Source organism: Theobroma cacao, chromosome 6 (genome assembly GCF_053813885.1).
Source record: "Theobroma cacao isolate CCN51 chromosome 6, ASM5381388v1, whole genome shotgun sequence".
NCBI lineage: Eukaryota > Viridiplantae > Streptophyta > Magnoliopsida > Malvales > Malvaceae > Theobroma > Theobroma cacao.
This window is the reverse complement of record NC_142644.1, coordinates 4,650,584-4,657,762: the sequence shown is the minus strand read 5'-3', so window position 1 is coordinate 4,657,762 and position 7,179 is coordinate 4,650,584.

Genomic DNA, 7,179 nt, shown 5'->3' with positions numbered 1-7,179 from the left:
GCGTTTGTACATGTGCTCAAAGATGAAAAGTCCAAGGTAGATATCAAGACAAGGCAATGTATCTTCATTGATTATGGCCACGATGAATTTGGCTATAAGTTCTATGATCCAATTGAAAAGAAACTTGTTAGAAGTCGTGATGTTGTTTTCATGGAAAATTAGACCATTGAAGATATTGATAAGGTGGAAAAGTCAAATTCTCCAAGTAATAATGGTTTAGATAATCTTGATCCAATTCTTGAGACACATACGCTTGATGTAGCTGAGTTTGGTGATCAAGTTGATGTGGAGAATTAAACTCCTAATGATCAAATTGAGAATCATCATGATGATGTTGCTGATGAGGTAGATGCTCCTACCCGTGAAGTTATTGATGAATCTGCTGTTTAACATAGAAGGTCTACTAGACAACAAATTCCTTCTACTCACTATTCATCTGATGAATATGTGTTTCTCACTGACGGAGGAGAGCTTGAGTGCTATAAAGAGGCTATAGAAAACACGTAGAAGGCAGAATAGGTTGTAGCTATTAAAGATAAGATGAAATCTCTGCTTAACAATCATACTTTTGAGTTGGTTAGGTTACCTGAGGACAGAAAGGCCTTGCAAAATCATGGTGTACAGGCTGAAGAATGAAGAGAATTCTTCTAGTCCACGATACAAAGCTAGATTAATTGTCAAAGGTTTTAGACAAAAAAAGGGAATTGATTTTGAAGAGATCTTCTCATCAATTTTTAAAATGTCTTCCATCCAAGTTGTTCTTGGTTTGATAGCTAGTCTTGATTTAGAGGTTGAATAAATGGATGTGAAGATTGCTTTCCTTCATGGTGATTTGAAGAAGGAGATCTACATGGAGCAATTAAAGGGTTTTGTGATAAAAGGCAAAGAAAACTATGTTTGCAAGTTGAAGAAAAATTTGTATGGTTGGAAACAGGCATCGAGGCAATGGCACAAGAAGTTTGAGTCTGTTATGAACCAACAAAATTTAAGAAGACTAATTTTGATCATTGGGTGTTTGCGCAAAAATTTTCTGACAATGACTTTATCATTTTGTTATTCTATGTTGATGACATGTTAATTGTTCGTTATAATTCTTTTAGAATTGACAAGTTGAAAAAAAAGCTTGGTAAGTCTTTAGCAATGAAAGACTTGGGACCAGCAAGACAAATCCTTGGCTTGCAAATCATCTATGATAGAGAGACCAAGAAACTGTGGTTGTCTCATGAAAAGTATATTGAGAAAGTACTTCAGTGGTTTCACATGGATAAAGCTAAAGTGATAAGTACACTTCTTACCAATCACTTTAGGCTTAACACTAGATTGTTTTCTTCTAGTGATAGAGAGAAAGAAGACATGCAACATGTTCCTTATGCATTCACAGTAGCAAGTTTGATGTATGCAATGATTTGCACAAGGCCTGATATAGCTCATGCAATTGGTGTGGTTAGTCATTTTCCTTCCAATCTTGGTAAAATGCGCTAGAAAATTGTGAAGTGGATTTTGAGATATCTCTGGAGCACTTCTAGTTTGAAGATCTATTTTGGAATTGGGAAACCTATTTTTTGTGGTTACACAAATTCAGACATGGCTGGGAATAATGACTTTAGAAAATCTACTTCTGATTATTTGATTACCTTTGCGGGGGAGCTTTGGCTTGGCAATCTAGATTGCAAAAACGTGTTTCTTTGTTTACTATTGAGGTTGAGTTTATTGATGCTACCAAAGCTTGTCAAGAGTTGCTTTGGCTGAAGAACTTTGTGCATGAACTTGGTTTTTCATGTTTGATATGAGTATGAATTGATATGAGTATGATGATGTTGAATTAATATGGATTATCATGACAAGCTTATGATTCTGTATATTATTGATATGTTAAATCTTATATAGTGATGAGGGCCTTGATGTGGGGCATAGTACCACACATTTATATAGCCTTGAGTTGGGGTGAAGGTACCACTTAATCAACATCCTAGATAATGTGGATTATAACATTATTCAAAAGCCATCCTAGATAATGGGGATTTTACCATTATCCAAGAGCTATCCTAGACTGTGGGAATTGTACCATTGTCAATGTAATATGCTGATTGTGATAAAGATTGTATGATTGAATGATACATAGATGTACAAGTTAGATTAAAGCTTATTGTTAGATAAAGATGCTTTCCCATGGAAACTTTAGAGATTAGAAGATTGTACACAAGGTTAGAGAAAAACTTAGAATTGATTCTTGCTTGGAAATTTTCCCAAGCTATGGTTATTCATGAGTAACATCGATACTTGAAGAACAAGCACTAATATCTCCAATCTAAAAAGACCTTTAGTTGAAAAGTATCGATACCCCACAAGGACATATCAATTCCCCAGGTACAATACAGTCTACTTTCCCTCTTGATATGGTTTTTCACTAACGTTGATTTTCTTCTAAATCAAAATTCTTATGCGACTTTGATTTCAACTAAAATTTTTTGCTTGAGTTGGAAAACAACATTACTTCAAGGAGTTGAAAAGATATGTATACTCATTATTAAATTCATGTTTATGTTAAATTTTGGTTTATATAACAACTCTTCCCGTTTGGCTTGTCCCGTTCCATATCTACTCATGGAGTCTTTATGACTCACACTTGTAAGACTAATTTGTTTTGTAGATCAATGATTAGCTTGCTACCTTTGTCACGGAGAAAAGCTCTCAATCTTTCTTTGGTAGGTGTTTCTGGAAGCTAACTTGAAGCCTAGAGAGTCAAGTCAAGTTATAATGATGATTCGGTTTTTATATTTATGTTTATATGCAATTGAACATTTTTATGATTATGTTGTCAAGAGTTGGCATTATACTTTACATGGTTTATACAAATGAACTTTTATGACAGCTCGAGAGCCTATATGAGCACTTGAAGGTGCATATGCATGTTCATCCCATGGAGAATTGAATTAATTCTTATTGTTAATTACTAAAATTATAACACCCTAATTTTATTCAAACAATAAAAATTATATTATTAAAAAACAAAATTAAATCTAATAAACTTAAAACTAAAACTAATCTAAAATTAATCAACAAAATTATTTTATTAAACTTGATTAACTATCAGACCTAAAATTATGATATCTCTCAATACTTCATCTGAATATTGTCTCTCTCTTAACTAACTCTTAACTTAGTTAAATAGATTAAGCTGCTAACCTAAAGTCCTAAATTTTTTACAAGTCTCTACCAAGTTTCTCATAAAAATATCTTTCCCAATTAACTTATGATATGTCTATGCAAATTAAATTGAAAAAAGATTGATTAAGTTCATGCTCTATTCTTGGCTACATGTGACTTATAAGTGTATGTTTACCCTATATGTAAATCAAACCACTTAATCAACTAAGTGCATTCGATCATAAGCTATTTCATTCAAGGTTTACCTAAATCTCTTTCGTCAAAGCTTAACCTAGGTTTTCAAATCAATCTAATTAGTGATCAAGCAATTAGAAACATTAAGTACAGAATAAAATAAACAACTTAAAACCATCAAACATAAGTAAAAGAAAGATAAATAATTTAAACTACATATTAAGTTCAATTATAATCCTTTTTTTTTTAAGTTGTCCAATCATAATTTTAGATAACTAAATTAGTTCCCCATAATATCATAAATCATCATTAAATAAAGTTTAAACATTGAAACCAAACCAAGAAAAATAAAGAATAACAAAAAAATAAAAAATCCCAAAAATTGCAATCTTAATCTCCAAATCTTCTTAAATCCCTTGATTTCTTCTTGGCTCCAATGAGACTTTTTTTCAATAATTTTGGTGGCTAAATCTCACATCTAAATCTAGTGTTTCGTGCCTCCAAAAGTCCCCCAAAAGGTTGCTTAAATAGGGTACAAATTTGTGTCAAGAAAAAGACTAATCAAAAAGGGATTTGCAGTCTTTCCTTCGAGCATCACGGCTTTCATTCCCCATAGCCTCGGCCCTCACTTCTCTGTGCTGGTATCCACACTTATGGTCTATTTTAACATTGCGGCCCTCATTCCCCAGAGCCACAACTCTCAATGTTCTATCTTGCCTTCCACACTTCTAATGCAGTCCTTTAAATTCGACAAATATTTAAATCATCTTTCGATCAAAACTAGGTAAAGTGGAAAACATGAAAGTTGTAGATTGTTATCTTAGCTTCCAATGGTCCAAGAATCACCTCATTTGAAATTTTGTAGCAAAATTTATGGTCAAAATACCAAGACATGTGCAGTGAAGGTCTGCATCTCATGAACATCCAACTTGACAATTTTTCACTCTTTTTATTGCACACCTACAAAATCAGAAAATTAATCAATAATAACATAAATTAGGCACATAAACACCAATTTCAACACAAAATTCACTAAGATTATATTGACTCACATAATTAACTAACTTAAAATAATTAAATAAAACCTAATAAATTTCTATGTGTTACTTCAAAAACTAAGTTAAATTACTATCAAAATTAAGTCTAAATAACTCTATATCATAGATTTATTACCCAGTATGCTAACATGCAGGGTTTCAATAGCCTAACCAACCTTAAGGTTTTATCTAACTAAGTCGAGTTCCCTCATCTCTTTTCTTGTTAGCTTCTTAAGTTTTAAGTGCCTTAAAAGTCCATATATTTGTAGGCAACCTTAATCCAATTAAATATAGGACAACTTTTATGTTAATTGTAAAATTTCTCCAATATAATTTAACTCACTTTATTTAATCCTTGAAGTCAATACTTCTTTTCAATTCAGTCCAACTTGATTTCCTATTTTACATTCTTACTTTGTCATTATTAATGTGTAGACCTGGTAATTTTTGACACGACACATTAACAAGACATGAAAAAACATGGGGTTAAACAGGTTTGGGTTTAGTCTTAACATTTTTCGTATCTAATCGTGTCTGATTTTCATACCTGAATGTATCAGACATGAGTAACACGCTTAAAACACGTTTAATTAATCATGTTAATTGTGTTATCGAGTTTAAACATGTACACTGACACATTTATCAACTTATTAAAAATTAATACTCAAAGACTATTTTAACCTTACTTAAATAATTTTAAATAATTATTTTAATAATTGTTTAAATTTTATAAAGATAATAAGGTAATTATGGATGAAAATTATGGATGATTTTAGATATTGGCGAACGAGTTTTCAATTTTAGTTTGGGTGGTTGGATTTATTCATAGTTGATGATGTGGTTAATGATATGTATTTAATTATGGATGAAAATTATGGATGATTTTAGATATTATTAGTATTTTAAGATTAGATGTTATCATGTTATATGATAATGAATTTTATGTATGTCATTTATATTAAATTTTATTCTATTTGATGTTATTATTATTTTTTTATTATAATTGTTTTTATAATTATCAAATTTAAATTTAAATAATAAAATTACATTTAATTGTAAATATTTTTATTTAATTATGCTAAACGTGTTGTTAATCATGTTGTATTGTATATTGACACGTTTAATAAACGTGTTAATCTTATCATGTCGTGTTACACAGTTATTAAACGTATACATGTACGTGTTTTAAATTTAAAACACAAGTATTATTCGTGTCATGTTCGTGTTTAACCTTAACGTATTTCGTGTCTAATCGTATCTGACATGTTTAAGACATGAAAACATGAATTTTCAAGTCTATTAATCTATAACTTATTAGGTTTTTAACATATTGGTAATAAATATAAATTATAATTCTAAGGCAATAAAGATTAGATGATCAATAAACCTGGCAATTTTGAACATGACACGTTAACACGACACCAAAAGACACGGATTAAACAGGTTTTGGGTTTAGTCTTAACGTGTTTCATGTCTAATCGTGTTTGACACGTTAAGACACGAAAATTTTCATGTCTTACGTGTTAAATACGACAAACACGTTTAAAACACATTTAAACACGTTTACTTAATTGTGTTATCGTATTTAATCGTGTTATTGTGTTTAAACGTGTATACGTGACATATTTATTAACCTATTACAAATTAATAGTTAAAAACTATTTTAACCTTATATAAATAATTTTAAATAATTATTTTAATAAGTTTTTTTAATTTTATAAAGGGTACCTAATTTTTAACTTTTGGTAATTATTTGATGTTATTATTATTTTTGTTTTGTTATAATTATTTTTATAACTATAGATTTTAAATTTAAATAATAAAATTATATTTAATTGTAAATATTTTTATTTAATCGTGTTAAACATGTTAATCATGTTAAACGTGTTATTAATCGTGTCGTGTCGTATATTGACACGTTTAATAAACGTGTTAATCGTGTCATGTCGTGTTACACGTGTATCAAACGTATACGTGTACGTGTTTTAAATTTAAGACACGAATATTAAACGTGTCGTATTCATGTTTAGCCTTAACTTGTTTCGTGTCTAATCGTGTCTAACACATTTACGATACGTTAACACGAATTGCCAAGTCTAATGATCAAATTATTTACATTCATTATCAAGTTCCAAATTTATTAGTCTATATTTATAAATTAAGATTGACATCTAGCAATATGTCATGACTATTTAAATGTTAAGTAGAGTCATACAAGTTTGACTTAACTCTTCCATGCCCAATCTTTTAGTATAATTCAATCTTTCATCATCAGGTATCTCAATACGATGTAGAGTATGGTTCAATGTCTACTCTATATTTGTTTTTATCATTTTAGGTCTTAAAACATCTACTTAACTTTTTAATGAAATTCAAAAAACTCTTTATTCTATCTTGGTTAAGGGTTTCCTTGAATTAAGACATGTCAATGGGATCTCTCTCTTAAGATCACTTAAGGTAATGTATCTTTATTGCTCATTTATTTATCTTTATGTGCTTCATGTTATACCAATATTTACCCTTTTGTACGTTATTGGCTACCAAAAAATAACAATTCCCAACTAAGATAACCTATGAACTTAAGTCTAAAGTGTTGGTTCCAAGTAAATGTACTAGAGGAGGGGTGAATAGCCCTTTTCGGCTCTTACTAAAATTGACTTCTAATTGAGGACAAATGTAAGATAAAAGAAAGATTTAAAAATGAATGAAAAACTAAAAACAGAGTAGACAATCATACCAAAATTTAGAGTGGTTCGGTCCAAGACCTACATCCACTACCTTGATTGTTCAATTAAGGATT